Source organism: Linepithema humile, chromosome 2 (genome assembly GCF_040581485.1).
Source record: "Linepithema humile isolate Giens D197 chromosome 2, Lhum_UNIL_v1.0, whole genome shotgun sequence".
Lineage (NCBI taxonomy): Eukaryota > Metazoa > Arthropoda > Insecta > Hymenoptera > Formicidae > Linepithema > Linepithema humile.
Window position 1 is genome coordinate 487,796 of NC_090129.1, and position 25,193 is coordinate 512,988.

At 45.2% G+C, this 25,193-nt stretch overlaps 2 long non-coding RNA genes across 2 annotated transcripts; one reads left to right on the forward strand and one right to left on the reverse strand.

Moving 5' to 3' along the window:
• On the reverse strand, window positions 1-24,179 carry LOC136997694 (uncharacterized). Its single transcript, XR_010888328.1, has 2 exons — window positions 23,199-24,179; window positions 1-224 (listed from the first exon to the last, which is right to left on the reverse strand). It is a non-coding gene; the product is annotated as an uncharacterized lncRNA (long non-coding RNA).
• On the forward strand, window positions 6,482-7,577 carry LOC136997693 (uncharacterized). Its single transcript, XR_010888327.1, has 2 exons — window positions 6,482-7,186; window positions 7,359-7,577. It is a non-coding gene; the product is annotated as an uncharacterized lncRNA (long non-coding RNA).
• Window positions 24,180-25,193: the final 1,014 nt, after the last annotated feature.

The following is a 25,193-nucleotide window of genomic DNA, read 5'->3' on the forward strand; positions in this document are numbered from 1 at the left end:
TTGACGAAATAAATCCTCTTTAATGAAACGATAATTTTAGAATACAATATACAGTCGTGAAGGACAAATTCTTACCCAACATTGAATGCGGATCAAGTACAGGAAGCGCAGGCGAGTTATTGCGCATAATATTGCTTTAACGTTTCGGCGCGATTATATAAGGAGAAAGACTTCGAACCGGCCCAAAAATCTGTGAACGTAGCTTTTGTCATCTCTGCGGCAGCCTGCGAAAAAAGAAGCGAGTGACGGCGGAGGTTCTCGGGACTTACAGTTACGTGGATATGTCGAAAACGCGCGGCTCCGAAAAAGACTGAAAGAATTACGGCGCGCCGCTCGTTCGCTTGCTCGCTCGCTCACGAAAGCGACGGCACAAAGAAAGACAGGTACCTGCCGCCGTCCGGCCTTTCCCGAAAACCCGAAACAGGGTGCTCAAAGCGGTGCGACGAGCCGGTGGGGGGAGGAGAGGAGGAGATCGGGTACCGCGTACGCCGATCAACGTCGAAAATCCCCGCGCGTGAGCGATCTCGTGCCGTCCGCTTCTCGCTACCTGGCGAGGGACAAATCCCTGGTGCCGCATGTGATTAAGTCCTTTTCACGGAGTCGCGGATCTGTAGGAAAGGAGATAGAGAGGGGGGGGGGGGGGGAGAGAGAAGTTCAGCGAGACGACGGGTAGCGGGAAAGGAGAGAGAGGAAGCGCACACCACGGACCTCGGCTATGCGGCATTGTGCCGCGTCGTCGGCGACAAAAGACGAGAGCGGGCGGGAGCGTGAGGAGAAGAGAAGGTGAATGGGGAGGAAGGACGGAGGGGCAAGGGGGAGGCTTGAGGGAGAGGAGGGACCCGGCACGGATATTCATCACAGAACGGGGTGCTCCGGGGCGGACAGGCATTGCCGGCGCTCCCTGAATGTAGGAAACTACCTGAGTTGCATACTGCCGCCGCGATGCGCTCTCCTTCACCCTTGAAGATCGTGCCCGTCCGACTGTACTGAGCATCGCGAATCGACTATTTTTAATCGACGCCAATGATCACGCAACAACATACGATCAATCGAGCGAAATTAAGTAGGACGCGTGCCGGAGTGCGCGGATTTTCACAACAATGTCCTTCGATGTTCGAAAATGCATGTTGGAAAATTGCAGGAAAAATCGGACTTGAAGAAATTGGAGATGAAAAAAAGGAGCTGCGCTCGCAACGCGAGATATATAGGTATCGAACGAATAACGTGGATAATAATTTCCGGTGGAAATTAATATTGGTAGGTTGCCATGCAGCCTTGCCGCGGATTAATCGAGGGCGTGAAACTCTCATCGCGAAATAAGATCCGGCGCGCGCGATTGCCGCGGCGCGGATCGAAACGCGGGCGCGAATGCGTCCGGTGTGGTAAATAATAAATGGCATTTTTAGATATGTAACGTGGCGGTGGGCCCGGCGCGCGCGTTTTATTACAGGGAGGCGCGAGTCGTAAAACTGCGCATAAAACAATCGATGAACTGATATTTTCGTTCGGCTGGGATACGCGCGGTGGAGAACTGGAACGAAAAGGCACGAGAGAGTACATCAAATTGGTTCGTTTCGTTTTTGCGAGTGGCACACACAGGCCGCGTGATTTATTGTCACAAAATGCTCATTACTTGTTCGCACTGAAATCGAAATTTCCTCCCCCTCGCCGAGCTTTCTCCCCGCCCTCACCCATCTCATCACTGTATGAAATGAAAAATATTTCAACCATTGTAAATCACTTAAACGACTAATTTAAAATAACAAATAGTAATTAATTGTAATTTAACCTTTATGATCAGGATCGGGTTCAACAATAATTTATAATTCAGACTTTACGTAATAAATATATATTTATTAAAATTTCACGTATAGTTTATCTTTGCAGGCCGCAAATTAATAAAATTTTTATATCATTTATTTCGACATGTGCACGAAAAAAGCGTATTGAAATGCTTTCAGTTAAGTGCTTTTGATGTTCGAAAATAATGACACGACAAATGACATTAATGATCGGTGTTAATCATTTCAAATTTCACACTTAACGCCGCGGTTCTCAAACCTATTAACAGCAATCAGCATAAATCACTAGAAAAAAGATATATTTTAATAAAACAGATGTATTCCTGATTGTTCCGTTGTATCTCGTTACGCAACAATTCTCCCTCACTCTCTTTCGAGAATATTTTAGACGAAAAAAGCGCACCGTTATTGAAAACTAGCCGGAACGGAGAATCGTCGCTGGATCGTTTCTATCTCTCCCTCTTTCTTTCGCTGGAAGAGCGGTCGGCGACGCGACGCGAAGCGACCGCACAGCACTTTCTCGGAAGCGGCGGAGTACCAAGAATTTTCGAGGCGAACCGAGAAGGGACAGAGAGCGGCCCGAACGATGCCCGGAGGGTTTTAGGAGGCGTGGTGCGGCGCAGTCCGCGTGGGACAAAGAGTAAAAGAGGGAACCGAGAGAGTTAAAATCTTTATTAACACCGGCTGCGTATAAGTAGGCTGGAAAAAATGTATCGCGATGATTTTCTTTTTTTTATCCCTGTTTCTCTTCACGCGGCGTGATGAACGAGACCGGCTCGTTCAAATGGCTCCATCACCTCACGAATTCGTAAGTTTAGATCGCGAGCCGAAACTTGCCGTACGCCTCGCGTGTATTGCCGGAAAAACAGAAATAATGAAGTAAGGAAAATAATGTAGCGCTAAATTGCACATACTGTAACGCACGGTTGTTTGCACGCTCGGCGCATGGGATTGTTGTTTTTCCCCGCGTATAAATTGTAGATTAGCGTTTGTCAGTAGGCGTCAGATGATTTTAAATAATGCCCCAATCTGGGGCGAACGTGTTCCCGGCAAATTCTACTTCTCAAACGTTCACACTCAATTTTTGTCAGCGATTATTTTAGTGGACGCTGCAACGGTGGATTACGCTGCTTTCACAATCTCTTAATTTTTAACGTTAAATATTCTCCTAAATGATTCTCAGATAAAAATCTTATTAAAGTAAAGTCGACTTGAAATTAAATGAAGAATAAGGTTTCTTTCCTGGAGTATTTTCACTCCTGAACAGCGTAATTCGCGAAAAGAAATTTTTCATTTTCTATAGGGTGCAAATAAAAAAATTATTGAATTTGTAGCCCATAGAAAATGGAGGGCGCTAATGGACTTTATCCTCGCTAAGGAAATGTTGACTGCAAATTGTTTAAATAATAAATCTGCAAGATTAAGATTGCTTGATTGCAAAACTATATGTATATTCTTTCTCCACTCTTTTTATATAACATCTTGATATTTCATCATTACAAATTCGAACGTAGGTGGACTTTGTTGGCCATTTCGTAACCTTCTGCGCAGCTTTTTTTCTCTATATCTCTTTTTTTCTCTCAAAAATTGTGCACATACATACATTCGAAACGAGGACTCGTGGACGAACCGAATGTCAAAGGATAACGTGGAACGTGGCAGCGGGCCGTGTGATAGTATTACCCAATAACAAACGTCAAAAGCAAAGAAATGTACGTACACTCTCCCGCTGTCACTCCCGTGTCACTTTCCGTCTCTGTCTGTCTTTACCTGTCTTGATCCCACGCGAAGTAAGACGGCAGTGACACGAAGTGCTGTGGGCCGAAGGCGGTTACGGCGGGGAGGCGACGGAGACAAAGACATATTGATAAGGACGAAGAGAGATAGTGGCCAAAAGACAGCGAGAGGTAAATAAAGACGGAAGGAGAGATGGAGCGAGAAAACGGCTAAAAAGAAAATAGGGGAGAAAGAAAAAAAAGCGAGACGTAGGGGAAGAAAACTGAAAAGAAAAATAAACAACAGCTGAGAGTGGGGGTGAGCCAAAAAGCCTGAGAGGAGTCTTACGCTCTCCATCTTTCCTCCATTTCACCTCACGTTCTTTCTCTCACTTCCCTCATGCTCTTCCGCTTATACCTCCTACCTACATTTCCCTGTCACACTTTTTCCGTCATCTCTTTGCGCACACTATAATTCTCCCCTTTCACCCCCCTCGCATGCGCTTTTTTCCTTCTTCACCTCCTCATCTCCATACGCACTACTTTGCTTTTCCCTCACAATTTTTCCTTCACCTTCTCACATACTCTCAAATTTGCCCCTCTCTCTCTCTCTCTCTCTCTCTCTCTCTCTCGTGTAAGTAAAAGAATAGTAAAACGTAAGAGGGAGGGAAGAAAAGAGTGTAAAAAAAGAGACACAGAGAGTAAGAGAAGATGAGATAAAAAGCGTGAGATATGGGGGGATATGAGGAAAAGTTTGAGGAGAGAAAAGTGTTGTGTGTGCGGGAGGGGGTGAGGGGAAATGTAAAACATGAAAGAAGATGAGGGAAAGAGGAGAGAGAAATTAAGAGTGTAGGAAGGAAAAAATGGGAAAAGTGAGGAGAGAATATGAGAAAGAGACAGGAGGAAGGGTGAGCGAAAGAAGACAGATAAAAAGAAAAGAAAAGAGAGAAACAGAACAGAAAGAGAAACAGGAAGCGAGACTGATTTCCTCTGTTCTCTTTTTTTTTTTTCTTTTCTCTTTACTTTCTGGATAGACGGAGCGTACGGGCGATTTTATGAAAACAAATGTACTATCATGACTGAAAAGATGATTACTCTTTTAGGCTACGAAACCGAAGACATTAATCTTCGGACTGAATCGATAGTACTACGCGCAATTATCGATCAATGCTAATTGCGCCCATGAAATTGTATGTTACGGGATGCAGCTATGGAGGGGCGCGCGATACCGCAGGATTCGCGCGCGCGTACATTTCGCTCGCTCGTTCGCTCGCGTTCCGCCCCGTTTTATTAAAGTAACGTAATCCAGCGCCACGCGGGCGAGTAAAAATTATAGCCATTATCTGCATTATCGCGTATCGGGTTTCACGGGCCACGCCCGACCGCTTATTAACTTCATTAACTAATCAGGATTTCGAAAGGTGCGTGCGTTCATGCGCGCGCGGATCCGCAACCGCGACGAGTAACATTACATGTCCGACGAACGACACCGATTTTACGCATCTGCATACAGAAACTGTGGAGATATTATCGATGCTTTGCTTTTCGATACCTAAAAGGAAGAATCGAGCATCGGGGGTTGCTTGAAACGTCGCATGCATTAAAAGCGTGTTATCACAAAATCGATACTTTGGCTAGGGTATTGATACCTAAAAGGCACCATCAAAGGTTCTGAAAGTACTCGATAAAGGCATTAAAAGAAAATACTTAATAAAAACATTAAAAATAATAAAATTATTCTCGATACTTTTGCGATGTGAAAAATATACGGGGTTTTTTAAAAGGTCAGGATGTTTGACAATAAATAAAGGAATTTTGACGAATGCGAAATTATTGAAATATTATACAAGACAGGTGCTGCAGGCCAAGATCATTCCGATCAACAGTCTAGCGATGCACTTGACAACCATCAAGGTCCTCAAACGTGTAAATATATTTCTTACGCAGCATAAAATATTCCAGAAATATTTCGAATTGTGCAACTTGCACAAAAATTAATGTTCATCATTCTTCATGTTATCATAAAACAATGTGTATATAAAATACATAATATAATAAATAATGTATTATGCGATAATATAGTATGCAAAACGAATCAATTCTAAATAATATCACGTACGGAGATAATTAACATCGAGTACTGCGAGATGGAATCTCAATAAATTCTCAGACGAGTCACGAGAGTCGACCTTTCATTAAAATTTGGTACGTCATCGCTCATCGCGACTTTTCAACTTCCAACATTCAATATCACGGCGATTAAGCGTCAAATGAAATTTCTGCTAAGGTGGAGTCGAAGTTAAGTCTATTTAAAATTAATCGAGAGCCAAGGTCTTCTTATTTATCTTGTTACAACTCGCGAAGCTTAATTTGCGAAAGCCCCTTCATTTTTGAATATATTCGTAAATTAAGCTTCTTTGAAAATTTTCTGCTGAGAAAAAAAGTCGAACTCGGAAGAATTTAAAAGATCAGGTACATCTTGTATAAAATAACAAACAATTTGTCTTTGATCAAACCAACTGACGATCGTTGAATATTCCCGAAAAAGAGGTGCAGCATTTGCCGATTAAAAAATAAGTACGACGAGATGGATTCAGCGTAAATAAAAGTCGGCAAAATTTCTGAATATACGACAGACGATTTGTCTATCATCTATTCTTAGTATCCCGTGGATTACTCGAGCAATTGTGCGAAATAGCGGCGTCAGGAGGAGCTTTGCATGCGAATATACGGAGAAGTCCACGGCTGACAATAAAAAGGAAGCGGTCCGCGCTGCCCTTGGACCCCAATAATTTAACGAGGAGGGGCCGGGACCCTTCTAACGATAATTTCCTCTGGAAAGGGATCAGAGAGTGTCTTCGTGACGTAACGAATTCATTTCGGAACAACGAAATGCCTTGGCAGCTTTGTGCGTCTCAGAGATGTAACACACGATTAATTAGGTGAAAGAGTTTGAGAGATAAATAAAAATCTTTAATTATTAAACTATATTACAGATTAATAAAAGCGTTGGCGGTACGTAATTAATACACTCTAAACTAAATCTAAGATTTGTGAATTAACGAATATTTTTCATTCATTTGCAAATATTGAGTAAAAATGCGGGAAAAATGTTACTAATTCGAGATACGTATTTTGTTCTCGAATGCTGGCAAAGGTTTCAACTTGAGATTCACTTGGCGACACGCCGACGTGAGAGCGTCGTTTCTGAGATCCGATATATATATGTGTGTGTGTGTGTGTGTGTGTGTGTATGTGTGTACCGTGAATGATAAAGTTATCACGAAATTATCGCGAGCAGCGCGTTTATCGTCACGACTCAAGTTGCCTCAGATCTAGCAGAAACGTATGCAAAATCGCAGTTGCGTCGCCACAACAAGTATCAAAATACGAACAATATTATTTAGACAATATGAGGAAATATTACATAAGACGAATAGGCGAATAAACAATTGAATAGATAGTTTTCTCCATCCCGGGATGTACGTAGCTCTCTTGAGCAAATAGTGGTTATTAAAATTATAATAGAAAATGTATAAAATAAAACGCAAATGCGTGATGCAACAAGGTGATTCACGAAAATGTCAATCAGACATATCAGTTTGTGAGTTGAGACGAGTTATCTCGTGTTAGATAAACGCATACGGATGACCACACGCGTACACGCAGGTAAGAACAATGCGCTGTATCGATCTAATCGTAAAATCGTTTACTTCGGAATATATATAAATAAAATAATCGGCTTTTACTCTATAGTAAACTGATATAGAAAGCGTATGGTAAATCGTGCGCATTCTAACATGATTTATTTACTATAACTGCAGTAAACTGATAATTTCAGATATAATGGAAGTTAACAGATTCTGCAATTTTTGCCCGATTTTTCTCGGATAACCAAATAGAGCTGCAAAAATGATTTCCACGCAAATGTAATGGAGAACAATATTGCGCATACGCGGTAAAAAAAAAAGTGCGCGTGTAAAAATACACAAGAATATCCCTTTAGGGAACAAGCGATTTAGATTGAATGTAAATAAAATCTATGCTGTTTTTTTTTGCACGACATTTGCTTTATTGCTAAACAATACCAAATGCGTATATGAAAAATATATCCATATACAGAGTGCTTTAGAACCTATTATTATTTTTCTGTTTTTTTTTCCCCTCCCCCCTCTGATTGTTTTTCTTACATTTCAGCAAAAATTACTTTTCGATTTCGATTTTCTTCGCGGACCCTAAAAAAATTGCAGCTTCCGAATATAACGTTAATGATGAATTTAATGATAAATCCAACTTACTGCGTACGATTGAACGAATTGGTGAGTCATTTTAGACGACAAATGTTGCTCCAAAATTCTTTTGTTTCAGAGAATAAAAAAACCATTAATACTGCTATCGTTAAAGGCATTATAATTATATTAAATCATTTTATTCTATTACTACTCCTAACAAATTTTCTCTCTCTTTCTTTCTCTTTCTCCCATCTTTTTCCTGCATCAACGACTAAAACAGACGCTTTTCTAACGAGCAAATAAATGTGTCTGCATAAAAAGGCAGCACGTACGGCGAAAACTCATTTTCGACGTTTTCGGGATAAAACCCTTTGTAGAATATGAGCGATTCGATTTCAGTACGTAGCAGAAAAAGGCGCTCCCTTCCCGCCGCTTCGGAGCATGCACGCCAGGCTCATCCGTTATGGATCTTACGTCACGCGGATGCTCGCGCGCGCTGCTCCCAACATCGGCGGATACATTTCGTGGAATTCTCGTTTCTCGGCTATCTCCCTCTTTCTCTCCCTCTCCCTCTTCCTCCTCCCCCCCCTCTCTCTCTCTCTCTCTGCCTCTCTGCCTCTCTGTCCCTCTTTCTATCTCTCTCCGCCTGTATTTCTCGTTTCCATTAACTCCATACGGCGCTAATATATACGTACTTATTGCCCCGTATACGGGCGAGGAGGACACTAAAGTGCGAGAATAGCGTATCGCATTGCGTTTCGTCGGCCTGTCGTACTGTCGTACACGTATTACGCACGTAAGCGTGTTTACCGTGAAAATTGTATCGCGGAAACCACGTGTCGAAAAGACACGGCAAGGGATACGCTAACCCGTACGTAATAAGAGCCGCGAAAGGGAGATACACTGAAATACACTTGGCGAGACCGGAGACTGAGGCACTGAGACACGCCGGAAACACCGGGATGTGCTTTACCCGCTGTCCATGGACGTACACAGGCTTTTTTCGGGGCGGAAGGAGCGTAGCTCTTCGCGTTGTAAAAACGAGGATACGAGAAGAGAGTAGTCAGAGACAGAGGGAGGGAAGGAGAAAGAGAATCGCGAGATGTGAAGAGTATCAAGCTCGAGATTAAATATATTTCTAGGGTGGTCCGTATTTTAAGCAGGTTTCTATCCGTCAAATTTTTGGAACTTTAAACCTACAAGATTTCTCCTCCGATCTATGACCTGTAGCAACTGCCCGCCTGGCAACCGCGTGTCCGCCAGATTTTCTCGAATCCGTAGCTGTCGGACGCTTTACTATATACGCTGTTAATTTACGCGGCTGTGTGTCTACGTTTTGGACTTTTGACAAAATATCGCTCCACATCGCTCGCCGAATTATCCAAGAATCCGAATCGAGATCTCGCTCGTGGCTGGTGAGACATCCAGCGTGGAAAGCTCCGCGCTTCCTTCGACGGCGCGGCTGTCCGATCGAAGAGGCCAGAGAGCTCGCGTGAATTTCCGGAATCGCTCGACGCACAATACCGTCCACCGCGGTGTATACTTTTCGAAATTGCAACGGCGCGTTGCGCCGTCGTTGTCCAGGGCGGAAAGTGCATGCACGTCCGTTCTTACGTCATCGTTTGCGGGAACGCGAGCGCGGGCGGCGCACCGCCCGCGATTGGCAGCTACATTTTGAAGAATTCTCCGGACTAAAACCCGTCCGTCCCTTCGCGCCACCCTCCTTCGCTCTCTTCGTTCACCGGCTACCGCCGCCCCGTTTCAGAGCTTTCTTTCTCGTTCTCTCTCTCCCTTTCTCTCCCTCCCTCTATCTCCGACTACTCTTTTCTGGGCCTACGGACTTCAACTCCGCGCCGGTAGGTTAGGTACCCCTTTTTGCTTCATTGTACGTTCGTCGGTACGTTTTTGTGCACATCTTCCCCATTCCCTGCCCCCACGGCCCTCTACCTCGTCCCCCCTTTTCGCCCCTATATCGCCGGTCCGCCGCCTCCACCTACCTCCGGACCGCCCTCTCACCGGCCCACCCTATGCCCGAGCGCTCGCTTTTTCCTATTTTTTAACATTTTCTTTTCTTCAATGCCTTAAAATGCAAAAATAAACGAGACCCGGCTGGCCGGCGAAGGAATTGACCGTCGCACGGCCGGCCGGGATTTTCGCAGAATTTTCGCGGACAGCGCGAAAAAAGAAACTTCTCTCTGAGAATGTCGGCCGCGGCCAGTCGCGTCGAACCAGAGAGAAATTTTCTTTTTGCGCGCACTCCCGAAATTCCGGCCGGTGCGCGCCCGCGGCGATACGCGGACAATATGAACGCCGCCGTAGCCCGGAGCCATCGTCTCTGCCCGTTCGCCTCGTTCTCTCTCGCTTGCGCTCACACGCCACCCGCCTCACACCGCCCCGGCGACGGCTGCCTCTCCCGCACCGCCCGCGCCCGCTGCCGTTCCTCGACGAGATCCTCGTCGCTCCGACATTATCGCGCGAAACTATTGACCGGGCCTGCCGCGGAACGATCGCAGTTTTACGCGACGACGGACTCGGCGTCCTCGGTGCCGCGTCGACGATCCACGCGGCACAATCGACTCTCGAGGATGGTCTCGTCGTCGCGACGGTTGACTTGGAGGAAGCTGCACGTCCGCGACGTCGTCCGACGGCTCACGCGGACCAAATCTTCCCGGCTGCGCGACGTCTCGCTCGCGCGGCCGATCCTACCGGCGTCTTTCTCGCACCCCACGACCCACCCTCGCTCCTTCTCGGTCCCGCTCGCACCGCCGCTGCTGCGACTCACACTCCCGCGCGCTTCCCCACTTTCCACTCCGCCGCCGCACTCGCGCTTCCCCATACCCTCCCGTGCTCGCTCGCTCCCACTCCCCCGGTCGCTTTATTCGTCGTGAAACTTTTTATGTTGTATATATTAAAGGGAACGTATCAACCTCCTTTCCGTTAAAGCGGACAACACCAAATTAACCCGCGGCGCTGCATCGTTCGCGCGCGGCCGACGTGTTTTCGGCGATTCTCCAAAGTCCGATGATCCTGCGAGGTGGATTGTGCGTTGCGAGCGACGCCGGCTACCGGCATTCTTCCTCTTTGCACGCGCGAGACAATTGCGACTTGCGCGACAGCTGATCGGTAAGTCGATTCACTTTACTCTCGCAGTCGCGAGATACGCGAGACGAATCGGAATTGCGTACACGAGGAGGGCACGACGCGCGTGCCCATCAATGTTACGATTTTAGGCGTGGACTCGCCCGAGGCGAGTTAAAGGCTCCCCGCGCGATAGACCGGGCTTTGCCGATCGCCGTGCGTTCACTGTCACACGCCGAGGTAAGATCCTCGCTCCGCGCCTATGTGACGTACGAGTAATTACACGAGAGTGGTAAAGCGCGAGGTGCGGTCCTTCCGCACGCTGCGCGCTTCACGTCATTTCCAGCCGAAACGTGATCACGAAGCGTCGAGCGTGCGTCACAGCAGCTGTCCTCGGCAGACCCGCAGTAAGTGTTTCATTCTAGCGCGCATTATTTTTCAAATACTAATGTATGTCAAACCGCGCGCGCGCGCGCGCGCGATCAGATTGAAGCAGAAATAATATTCCTGCTGATATATTTTGTAAGAAAGAAAAAAGTGTAAACATGCCGACTTTGATAAAATTGAGGAGAAATTTTTGCAAGAAATAATGACACTAAAATATTTTGAGAAATAAACTTGAAAAACCATCGAAATCTGAAAAGTAAAAGAGCGCTAATCATCCGGCTTCTAATATTCACAATCGGGAGAAAGAATTCGCAATCATGATTTTTTTATCACTTTTAATTTTAACAAATTAAGCATCGCAATAAAAGGTTTAGTGTTTCCTGCATTTTTCTTGTTTTTTTGCCCCCGAGAATGCGGAAATATCGTTCTCTCGATGAATGCAAAAAAATGTTGAAAATGTTGCAAAATACCTGTGTTTAAATTGTTCAGATTTATCTCGGTATATTCGGCTGTGCACCACCCCTCGCGAAACGCGTGAGTCGCATGGCACCCTTGGGCAAAAAGGGTTCACGAATTTCGTCGAGTCACCTCGATATTCTCGTATCTCGCCGCGTGGTCGGGACCTTAAGGGCCGGCAGGTGAAAGTGCCCCATCGGGTGCACACAAGACTGTCTTTTTTTCCCGGCTGTCTCGGTCCCTCTATTCCGCCTGTCTCACCCGCCTCCCTCCCGCCCCCCTCTTACCGGCCCCCCTCTATTCCCGCGTCCCTTTGCACCGGACCGGACGTCGCTCTTTCTCGCGCGCGCACGCCTCTCTTTTTTTCGGGGCGAACGATCGGGAACATGTGGCACGAAGGTTAGCGAGCTGCGTTGCGTTGCGTTGCGTTGCGTTGCGTTGCATTGCGTTGCGACGCGCTGCGTCGCGTCGCGTTGCAGCGCCCGTTGCTCTCCGTTACGTTTGCTTTTGTACAACGCTCCGGCCACTGGCGTAAACATATTGGAATTTAACACTTTGCGCCCGGGCCGGGAAAAATGTTTGCGTAACCATTGCGATGACGTAATATACGCTCTCTGTATATCCGCGATATATCTTCTCGCATTTTATCCGCTCATAAAACAGAGCTGTTGTTACGAGGAAATTTTGGCGTGTCCAACCGTGATATTTACGACGCGCTCCTCCAAACTTCGCTTTGTTCCCTCAGCCTTAAGGAGCGAGGACCTGTCTTTCCGCTTTTGTGCACCGGCAACGCCGGTACAACTGTTCTCCGATTGGCAGCTCGACGCAAAGCGAGCGCGCCGTAATAACGATAATAAAAAAGTAATAACGCGGACGACGGGCACGCGCGCGATTGGTCGCACGATCGCAATTCGGTGCACACCTCCCCCTGTCTTTCGTGATTCTTAACGTCTCGCCCGATTTTCGCGTTAATCGTCGGGTCGGTCCATCTTGCAGCAGCGCTTCTACCTGCTGGCTCTCAACGGATGGCTTTTAAGTCACACTAGTTTCTCTACGTGTGCTATCATAATTAGGAAACAGTTCAATGCAAAGTATGCGCAGTAGTAACAATTAATTTCGTGACCTGCCTTTGATCCAGATTGAAAAAAAAAAAAAATAAAAAAAAAGAACGGCCGCGCTACAAAGCTTTATATTAATTGTTACAGTATTTCATCTCCTCTCCTATTTCTATTTTATTCCCGATATTTTTTTATATTTTACCCTTTTATTTCATTCGTATTCTGGTCCTTGTGATGCACCGCTCAGGCGCGACAAACGATGTGATTTTTCGCGTCGCGGAACTGCGTACGCGCGCTGCGACGAATCGTTGCCGCGAAATTCGGCAGCGCGCGCTTTAATCTTTGTCGCGAACTTTCGATACGTGGCCGGCATTCCTAATTCCGATCAGTCGCTGGGCACCGCTCGGGCGCAAAAATTCTGCGCGCCGTGCGTTTTTATTTCCTCCTCCTCTTCCGTTGCTCCTCCGTTGCTCTGTTTTTTCTCTCCCCTTCTGCGGGGTGAATCGCGCGAGTTCGCATTATAAATGGTGGGTGGGGAAAGAGGACGGGCGCTATTTTAACAGCGGTGCAATTCCATTTTCCTCTGCTTCGGGATATGAAACTTTAAAGTTAAGAAAATAGGAAAATATTCGAGAGCCGCTATCTTTACAAAAGTATACGCCTACCGGAGAAATCTATTAAATTTATTTAAATTCGAGGCTTCATTTTCCGAAGCGGAGGAAAAAGCGGGAATCGTATTATTCCTGAAATAACGTTTTTATATTTAGAATATAAGTATATTAAAATAATACGAAGAATATTTTTGCAAAAATAAAAAAAAAGACAAATGCGAAATGCCACATCGCTGCGGCCTATTTTTTGTAAATTCTAGAATTTCCCGTCCGCGAAGGTAAATAGAATTACGCGACTGGAAAAATAGCGCTCTTGCGCGGCTTATGTTATCGCGAATACGTTATTGTTGCTGGACCGTGCTCTCTTGGAGTAGTTTTTGATGGCCCTTAAAGATTTAAATCTTTATTCTTCAAACTGCAACCGGAGCAATCGGTAATTGTAGAAAGTAAAATGTCACGAGAATATGGCGCGAATAAGGACAAGACAAGACAGTCTAACTGTGGCAGTTTTCGCCGGCAGACTGAGGCGCACAATCCCCTCCTAATCGCATTAAACAAAATCCGAATAAACTTTCGCGCAACCCAATATTATTAATCTTCGAGTTTCATCTCGCAAAATGGAGAAAAAAATTACGTGGTCGTATTTTTTTAGAGCTTAGAAGTAATTACAACGCTAGAACCGCAGTTTTTCCTCTTCGTGAGGAGAGAAAAAACTAGATCGCGTACCGCGGTTACGATTCCTACTCGATTGTGACATACGCCGATAATCTGACTGTGTAACTGGCGTACTTTCTAAGATAGAATGTGCGTGGAGGATAACGGAGCAATGGTAACCGACGTCCACCATCGGAGATAAATAAACAAATTTTACGATCAAAATTAAAATTATCGAGCGGTCGGCGGCCGAGTGAATGTGTAATAAGGTCGCCCGGAATTTATTTCATTGCGTCGCACATTATGCAAGTTGACGTGCAGTTTGATAAAGAGAGCAAGAAACCGACGGCTATATTTATCACCGGCGTGCAACCGTTGTGCAACCGTTCGGGAATACACGGAGACCTAGAAACATGCGTATACACGCGGAATAAGATACACGGCAATTGTTTCTTTTTTTTCCGCATACCGGCCGGTATTCTATTAGCTCGCGAAAGGAAGAATGTAAGCGTCACGTTAATTCTTTCACCGGTGAATCATTTTCCACGTAACGTAGAGACACATTTCATTCATTGTGCCGTTTCGAATATTTATCTCCCGTTTCTCGACGCACTACGTTATTAGGAAAGAATATTAGGTAATATAACGACGTATTAGGTAAGCGTCGAAAGCATCTCCCATCTTTGGACAAATTTTTCAAATCCGTCTGCGATCGTCGTAAAGTAAGTTAAAAATGTTGCTGTGAAATGTGTTCATTTCGTTTGCATACGATTTTTCCATATCGTCTTCCATATCGTCTAACAAAATCTTGGAAATCGACTTTCGCGAGCAATGTATAACGACATTGGATCAATCTCGTAAAAAGATTTGATGAATGTTGGCTTACATCACACTATCGACACTATGGACACTTTTAAAACAGCGTAACGTGCCGTCATAATTGTTCACACGCGAAATTTTAGAACATATTTAATAAATCGTTAACGAAGAAGTGCGCGAGCTGTCGCCCGTTGCACGCATAGCCCGAAATAATCTGTGCGTATGTTGCGACAAAAAGAGAGAGAGAGAGAGAGAGAGAGAGAGAGAGAAAGCGAGATGGAATGAAGTAGAAAGAGACAGAGCTGCCGGATCTAAATTCCGTGAATAAATGATATTTCATTAGGGCGGACGAACGAAACCGGGGCTTTGTTGCGAAAACGTCACTGTGCGCGCTGGCTGGCTGGCTGGCTGGCTGTCTGTCGGTCACGCAACGAAAAAAAGGAAAAAAAGGAAGGGGGAAAAAAGAGCGCGCATTTAACACCGAAACCGATTTTCGCGTTTTCTCCACCCGTTCGAAACGGAAGGCCGGCGGGCGACCCACGCACTGAATTAACTTTAAAAAGTACACAAAACCGCCGCGTGGTTCTTTTTTTTCTTTGATCTTCAGGAGAAAGAGAGAGAGAGAAAGAGAGCGAGCCCGCGTGCGCGACTCCATCCCCTTTAAAGCGAGTTTTTATTTCCTCAACGCGCGCGCGCGCGCGCGCCTTCTCTCTCTCTCTCTCTCTCTCTCTCTCTCTCTCTGTCCCTCTTTCTCTCTTCTTCTCGCTTTCTCTGATTTACATTCGCTTCGGGGAAAAAAAGGGAAAACGATTACCTCCTCCGCGTCACGACAAATGATTTCGCCCGATTTCGTAAGGGGTGGAGTGGGACAGATCGGGAGAATGAGTTCTCATGTTCGACTGCGATGCAACTTTAACTCTTGATGCGCGAATCCTAAGATCACGGCGATCGCGACGAAGCTCGTCTTCAGCTTTCTGTATTTTAAGTCAAGTGTTGTATCCGAGAGAGATAAGGCCGAAATATTTCTCTCGTTCGATATCTATCCTCCCTCTTGTACGATCAGAAGTTTTTCCTCTGTAATAATGTAGTGCGAGAAAGCGCGTTATTAGGAAAGAACACAACGGCGTATTAGTTAAGCGTTGAACAACGTGCCGGTTTCGCTCTCTCCGCCCTCGCTAATTCCGCGGCGCAAAAATTGAAATTTGAAAGCCGCGAAATTACTTGGCGTTACATCGCATTACCGCGGTGAGATGCGCGCGAGCGAAATACCGAACTCGTGAATTTCACGCGACTCGAATTATTCGTCTCGCGTCCATACGCATTAACGCGTACTCGCGTTGGCCTTCTTCGGAGTCGCGCACGAGTCGTTTGTTATAAATGTGGCGTAAATCGAATTCCAAAGTGTGACGAATTTAAGGATGATATGACGTAAAAACTACGATACGATTGTTTCAACATAGTGGTACGTAGAGCATTTTCATTGCGATTTATATGTACCTATCTGAGTGCGCGTAATTTTCTTTCAGGAAAGAAGATTCGAAAAATATTATTATTGCAGCATTTCTACTTCTCCAGTGTTTGTTCATTAAAAGTAAATTAATATTATAAATCTAAATATATTGCTCTGCTATTGATATCATTAGCGTAATAACGTAAATTTTGATTACACGCCATACCTTGTAACGCATCGAGAAGTAATAATTTTTGTTACGGAATTACATTCCGCGAGGAGAAATAATTTTCTTAAAATGTGGCACTTGGTAGTGTTCGATTGTCGCCCGTGACGTTTTCGCTGCTGATTCCGCAGCCACGCGGAACGAAGGGGTTGGCGAGCCGGCCCTTACCCTCCCTTGACTCGGGAAGGGAACATTGAAACGCAACGTCGGTCGCGTCATACTCCCCCGCTGAATTCTCCTGTTTATAATTTAGTCCCCATGCCGATTCTCTGCGAGAAACGAAAGGAAGAGGAAGGAGAGAATTTCGAGGAGAACTCGAGATTTTTATAATATTAATATGTAATATATATTAATTCGACACGCCGCTATTTCGCGGAAATTTTTCCGCCTACTATCGCGTTACTAGGGCAGCGATATTTAACAAAGTGCAACGAATCTAGTGATTTAAAAACGTATTTTTCGAATTTTCCACCTCTATTGTTACAAAACCCGAACCATATAATTATTTTCGTTAACGGAAATGGACTCCTAATTTCGCAAGAAATAATGACGTGGCGCGCTGGATTTCAGTTGGTTCCGCAATTCCGACCGTAACGTTATTTAAATCAATATGTATATTCGTACGAAAAAAATCGCTTACCACATCACGATTACGATCGCGGCGATTTCAGCGCGGCGTGCCGTGAGCGCGATGGAACAAGCGTCGGGAATAATTTGTCTCTCTTTCGGATCGGATAGACTTCTCTCGCGACAACACAATCGTCACTCGGGCAACGCCTGTGCGCACACCTGATCGATCATAGGAAAACATAATTTCATTACGAGCCGGGATATTATTTCCATTAGAGTGTGCGCGCGCTCCTATTTACACGGCCGGCGCTCGTTCGCTAGCTCGCTCGCTCGCTCGCTCACCCGCCTATAGCAACAACAATAACAATGCAGCGGTGCGCGCGTGTATTACGCCTCGCGTCACGGATAATCCAAAATTCAAAGGAAAGAGAGAAATTTATTAGAGCAGGTTTACAACATGCGTCAGTCGCACACGCGTGGAATTTTTCAATTTTTAGAAAATTATATTATTGATGAAGATATATTATGTTACGCAACTGTAAAGTAAAACCCAACATATATACGTCAAAATACACCATCATTACAGTGATGACTGTTTACAAAGTCACGCACAGCGAGAAATACGCAGCACTGTCGAAAATCGACAACGGCAAAAATTCCAAATGTCAAATATTTCAAATATTTCTATAATAAACTATTTTTGATATTATATGTTTTTGTTCTAATTGGCAAGATTTCTGATTGACAAAAATAAAGCTTTTATTCTCCATATCGTGAGATTTGCGGCTAAAGAAAATTGTTCGCAGTGCCAGATCTGGATAAAAACGCATAGGTATTCTTTCATTTGAAAATTGTACCAAAAAAACGTTGAATGTTAATTTTATTATATATTTTTATTCGAAAACACGAGATGCACAGTGTAAAATACGGAACAAATACTTGCATCTCCTCTCTTAATATTGCGCAAAATTGGAGAATATCAGTTTTGCTTGCACGCCACTCAGATGCATTAGAATATAAAGCGATCGGCAAAGGGGGCTGCATCATCGGAATGTAAATGAGTAGTTTTTGCAAATTTCATTCCGGATTCCTTGAGGATTGATCGCAATATACGTAACATCGCAGTCATCCTTCCCACGAAGCTCGCCCGGTCGGCGAGCTAAAATTTCCGGACACAGCCGGTTTCAAAAATTCGCAAAGGCAAAATCTCACGGGCGAACGGCGCGAATTAACGCCGGGCGAGCCACAGCGGTCTCATTAAGGGAGAGAGAGAGAGAGACAGAGAGCGAGAAAGAGAGTGAATTCCATGTCTCTCGTCGGCCGAAATAACCGATCGATTTTGCACGTAATGTAACCCTATATATTATCCTGCGACGGTGCACGAGGGTGCCTTGAGATTTTCAATTGAATGCGTCACAGGACGTCCTTCTGGGCTTGGCGCGCTCGGGCTCTCCCCCAGCCGCCGCCGTCACGGCCGGAATGCTATTGTCGCGGCGCGCGACCCGCGATATTTTCCATAATTACTCCGGCGCACGATTCGACGGCGATTCTTCGGACAACACAAGGCGCGCGATCGGGCGCGGCTTTTCAGAGATAAATTTCTAATTTTCGCGACGTCTCTCGGTCAGCAAACGGGTCGCGGTCGCGACGAACGCGGCACGACTTGGTCCGCCGGCTCGGACAAACATCACCGCCGGCGAATGTTTTGTCCGTTCGCGGGCGGTGTTCGCACGAGATACGCGCGCAACGAAGACGCGCGCGGACAGCCGCGACGTCGCCAACGCGTACACGCGACATCGCGGAGGATAAGGCGACGCGCGAGCCGTCCGCGGCGGATCGCCACGCGGCGTGAAACGTCGTTTGCGGCTCGGCGCGCCGAGACAATACTTGCGCGACCGGCGCCTACGTATGGTATATTAGGATTAAAGTGGATCTCTCGCGTTGCGCTCCGTTCCCGGAATAAAGGGAATGCCACGATATTAAAGCCCGCGAGACAGGGAGAGCTACGGCGGGTGTCCCGCCGGGTGCCCGGCATCCCGAAATGCCCGACGGTCCTTTACGTTTCCTACCTACGTACCTACGCGATGACACCCCGCGCTCACGTCGCCCGCCCGCAAAAATCCCACCACGCTGCTGAAGGGTTAAAAAACGGGCGAAGACGGCTCCGAGGCGTCGACCAATGTTGCGGACGATCGCTTCGGAAATATTTTCATGTAATTCATCTCTTTTCCTTAGATGAAAGAGTACATTCGTGACGAATTCACCGTTTCATAGATATCAATTAATGGTTATATTTTCGAGCGCCATCAACTATTTCAGACTAATAATGAAGACGAAATTATAAAAGGGTGATATCATAATTAAAAATTAACAGCACCACGCGCTCGTTAAAAAAGGTATTTAAATTATAATTAAATAACTTTACATGACCGCATTATTTCTATTCAGTAGCCATTCGCTGCTGCACGTCTATCGCGGAATGATGGTTTCGGAAGGATGGTTTTACGCCGACATACGCCGCACGGTTTTAGAGAAAAGATAATGAGCGCCGGCGCGTTAGCTGATTACGTAGGACTTGTACGTCGAAAAGTTAAGCTTTGTTCGGGAAGTATTCTAACTCTCGAACGACCATGAGCGCACCGGTAAGCCCCGGGCGAACCAGCGACCATCAGTATATCACAAATACATCGGTACCGCGTTACGCGTGGGTCACAGGTTACTAATGGGTGAATTAATTAATTATTAATTTATTCTCGCGTATTAATGGATACTCACGCGATTACGAGATATGTATATATACGCACGCACGCACGCACGCACTCACGCACGCACACACACACACACGCACACACACACATATGTATATATATATATATATATATATATATTTGCGTTACGATTAAAATCCGGTGCATCGATGAATTTTACGTAAATTTTAAACCGAAAAATATTCGCCGATTGATTTGCCGAGCGGTTAATTTCACGTTAATTTCACGCGTGATGTAAATCGAATTTTTGCCACGCCGGGACACGACGCGACGCTCGGCGCGATCTGCCACGACCACGGTTTTTAGACTCCGACTTGCGCCGCGTTCGCGCAAAATAAGCGCGTCGTAAGTAAATTTCAGAGCTTATTGGTTCGTCTGATGTAACGCTACGCAAAATTGTAACGTAATTTCGTCGGTATTATGCTGCATAATTACGCTGATGTAACGCTGTTGCCTCCTAATATAATGTTACAGCGTAATAAAATTCTTAAGAAACTTATACGTACATCGCATTACGCGTAGCCGGCGTAAGCCGGCAGGAGAACGGGTTTATTCTACCGTAAATAATTACGGTGTGTACCAGCTAACATTCTCTCGCCGTGAATATTATTATAATATATGAGACAAAAAAGTGGCCGTTGAGCCGGGCGCGATGAATTCGGACGAAATACGATTATAAATTGTCGCAATGTGTCCACGTCGAAAATCTGACTAACGCTACTTTCGGAAAAACGCGCACCTCGTACAATCCCTTCTAAATTTTCGCGTATGGCCCTTTTTGTACTTTCGTTAATACACCGCAAAGCAACCAAATCCTTAAGAAGCTTACACGAACGGCTTTACGGTGCGAATGATTAAGATATCGATTGAAATTCTCGCTGCGTACTGTCGCAGCAACAAAAAAATATTTTTTTTTCCGGAGAGTTTCAAAACACGCTTATTTTATCTGTTTTGGGAATATTTTTTCCAAAAATATAAATATAATACAAAGAAAATGCAGTAAAAATATAATAAGATAAAATAATGTAAGAAAAACGGAAAAAATAAGACAAAGAAGAATAAAATGAGAAAAAAGAGATTTTCCTGCATTCCGAAAAATTCATCGAGAGAAAAATGCTGCAACTGTTCCGTCCGCGGTAGCATTTAATTGCACAAGCGTAACAGTCACCCCCCCCCCCCTTCCGAAGTCATTCCCTAAGCTAGATACGGAAAGTTCGCATTAATATTCAATCGTTATCGAGCAGAAGCGCGATCGATAATGGCAGATTGTTTAACATCGATGCTCGCCGCCCGCCGATGCGATATCGTGAGATGTAATTTTTAACGGTGGACTCGATCATTTTTTTCGAAACAAATATCGGATGTCCGGTGTTTCCCCGGCGATTGTTAGAACATTTCGTTCGCGCAGGCGAAAAGTCGCCCCAGAGGCGGACGGAGCATCCGCGGGTATCCGAGTAGTTCACCTCACAATACTATCAATGGCGAGCCTTCCTCTCCTGGATGCTTCAAGAACATACATAATTCAATTTTCCATTTTTTTCTCCTATTGCGTCACCTATATTTTCACTGATTTATTTTTCATATTTACATCCTTCGATTTTTTTTCATCTCGAATGGTGGCTTCTTCTTAGAAAACCGATGTTCAACTTTCAATGCTTTCTTCCGTGATCTTTCGTAAATTATACAATTTACATTTTATTTGTTCTTATTATATTTTTGTATATTTGTTTGTCCGTATCTTTAAAATCTACAATTTTATACATTTTTTAAAAAGATTTTTTATGGTTTTTTTTCGATCGAACAATGATATTGATTACAAATATCAATTTTGCGACTGAGGACTTTCCTCCCTCGATCCCCCATAAATTATATAATTTACATATTTTGGCGTAGATCACACTTTTCGTTTCTAAGGGATCTTTCGCGGCTTTTCCCGATGTGGCGCCGGTCGCAAGCTTCAATTTCGCGACTGAGGATACGACGCGCGTGCTGCACGAGCGCTATCGCCGCAGAAAGTAATTTTGGCAATACATCTCCGCGGAAGTTTCTCCGCGGTTTTTGTTGCTCCCTGAAAAATGGCCGCGACTGATAACGCGGATACGGCGCGCGCGGGGATGAAGATATTATTTCGTTATATTCCGCGTCACGCTCCTCCTGGAATTACGCCCGGGGCTACGCGCCATTTATCCGTTTCTCTTTCTCTCTTTCTCTCTCTCTCTCTCTCTCTCTCTCTCTCGTCCCGCATCATTGGTACACGGGCGAACGCGAACAACAAATACGCCGCATTATACATGAGCGAGATGTTTGAGAGTTTCGGCAGGGTCGAACCTAACGTAAAACATTATACACGACGTCCTAGAATTGTCGACCGCTCCGACAGCTACGGACTCTGTGATCAATTTCGAGCGAATTTTTGACAAGAGCCAGATTTAGCATTTATTGCGACTTTTTAATCCTTCATATTAAATCCCTTAACAATTTCACGTCAAATTCAAGTCCACTTAAAAGTAACTGAGAAACAATATTTTGCATCTATATGCAACTTTGAGAAATAACGCGGTAGAATTCTGCAAAATATTTTTTCAAAGTTCGATAAACTGTTATTTCGAATACTCGATGATGATTCGATGGCTGATTTTTGTTAGGTACGTAAGTGCATAAAAGTATTAGGTGCGGATAGAATTATTTGATTCTGAAGAACGCGGATGGAAAGGAATCGCGCGTGGGAGGTCAAAAATGGTTAAAACACGGCAGACGCTATTTAACGGCAAACGTGTAGTAACGATGTTTGATGTCGTCGATAATGCGTTGTTACGGGGTTACGAGGTTTACGCCGAAATACGATAACAATAAAATCACCCGTGGTTACCGTATCGAACTCGATTACATTCTGCATCGGACATTGTGCCACCGCTCAATAGCAGGCATGAAACAAATACTGACTTCGTGATGCACGTGATTGATCTTCTTGCATTAGTAAGGAAAAAAATGCAAAACAGGAAAAATATATTCAAAGCCAGAAATGTCGGAAAAATGAAATGATTAATGCGCACAGCTTCTTGTACTTTCAAACATTTCACTCTCTCAATATCTCACTTCGAAATATTTATTTATCTCAAAATTATCATCGAAAGACCCAACGTATCGATATTTGAGAAGCAGAAAAGAGCGCAGGGGGGGGGAGCACTTGTTTTTTAAAGAGAAATTTGTGAAAGTGCAGAATCAGATACGCACTTTCAAGAAATAAATTAAATAAATATGTGCATGAATAAACATTCGGTAATATAAATTCTTCGTTTATACAAAGTTTTCATTTAAAAGAACATTATATATATACAAAATAATACATCTTACATATCTAGCTAGACTTACCCGCAACTGATAAAATTTTCCTCTCCCGACTACGACAGCATAGATGCGTCAAAACTTGACTGTTTGGCGACTTACTTCCGTCTGCTTCTCAGATACACAAGCGCAAGGAACGCGAGCGAGAGCTCGGGAACGAGTTTCTCAAGTAAACCCTTTTGGATCCGCGGCGGCACGCGCCGCATTTCGCGCGGCGATTTTAATTTCGACGTATTTCAAAGGCATTTTTACGAAGGACGGGAAGCGTCAGTCAAAGAGTACCGAGGGGGAGGACGTGGAGGAGGAGGTGCAGGTGGAGGTGGAGGGAATCGTCGATTGGCTTACATGCCACCTGTAGCACCGCGGGAATGCGGTCGACTCGCGCTCTCGTTGTGATATCGCTTAGAGGTCGGGAAGGGATTCATCAATAAAGTTTACTATTTTTCCGATATCGTTTTTCCAATTCTATAAATCGTCGTGCGCGCTCCCAGCCCCCTCCTCCTCCACGCGTACGTACACACAGTATCCGCGCGCGCGTATGTATGTATGCACCGTATCCGCGTGCTCGCTCGCTCGCTCGCTCACTCGCCCGCTCGCTTGCTCGCTCGTTCGTTCGCTCGCGCTGCCATACACACGGCCGCCGTGGCTGTGGAGCCCAGTTATGAATGGCCTACGTCGGTTGACGTTAATCTGCCACTTCATCTCTCTCATCCAACCTCCGCGCCGCGCTCTCTGTACCGCGCCAATCTCACCCCACCTCCCCCCCTCCCCCTTTCCGCACCGCGCCGCACTCTTCCTCCTCGTCCTCCTCCTGCTGTGCCACCCTCACACGCGCCCGCCTCGAGCACCCCACACCCGCGCACCCTTCCGCATGCACCCTCTCCCCCCTAACCAATTGTTTCGTCGGGGAAGCAAAAAAAAAGGAGGACGAGCCGCGCGAGAGGGAGAGAAAGGCGAGAGCGGAATAAAAAAAGAGAGAGAAAAACTCGGCCTCGACGAAAAAATGCTTCGGCCCGTCCATCCGTCCGTCGCGTTACGTACGCGTGGCCACCAAATTAAATCGCTCGTTGTTTCGGCCCGCACGTCCGTCCGTCCGTTCGCGCGTGCGAGAAAAAAAAAAGACACGGGCGGGTGAAAGAGCGAAAGAGAGGGAGGGGTCGGCGTCCATGGTGTATCTTGGAGCGCGTGTCGTTTTATAGAAAACGCCACAGGTTTTCCGACGGGTTCCGCGTCCGGACTTGAGCTTATCGCGACTTTAAATCGTAACATCGAACGATTCGCTTTCCTCTTCGCGAGATAATATTGTAATAATGAGTAATAAAAGAGTATTTTTCTGTGTGACCTCCCTTTAAGAGATACTTTTGTGTTACGTGAAAAGGGCAACTGACTCTATTTTTAGAGTTTTAAATAAAATACGTTATAAAATTTTGAGACAAAATTAATTAAAACAAGAAATATCGTTTCTGATTCACACTTGATTATGTTGATTTTGCCTATCTTCCTAGAGTGCTATCGTTCCTATCAAATTTTAATTTAAAAAATTAAGAGATAAGTTATAATTTCTAAAACACAATCCGATCAAATCTTTGCACGCTAAGTGAACTCTAATTTCTGCTAAATTCAATTCGCGACTCACTTGCTAACGTGTTTAACGTCGAACATGTTCAAGTGGCACGTCAACTTTTTGCCCAAAGAAAAATTGCCTCCAAATTGGTCGGAGGATCTATCGTTAAAATTAAAAAGAGAGACTCACGGTACATCCTGCATTCGGGATGATTAAAAATTCACGAGCGACGCAAGCTGCCAGAATAAGAGTGCTTTCACACGGCACGGTTTAACGTCGAGCTCTGCGGTGGTGGGTCCGATGGCCGCTCTTCTCCCGCCGATGTCGAAGGATACCAGCGATCGCTGTCCTGTAAGATTTATTTGATGACACGAGAGTGGGAAAACGAGGGAGGGAGCGCGGGATTTCAAAGGGAGCGCGATCATTCACTTGGCGTAAGGACGAAAGAGGGGAGAATT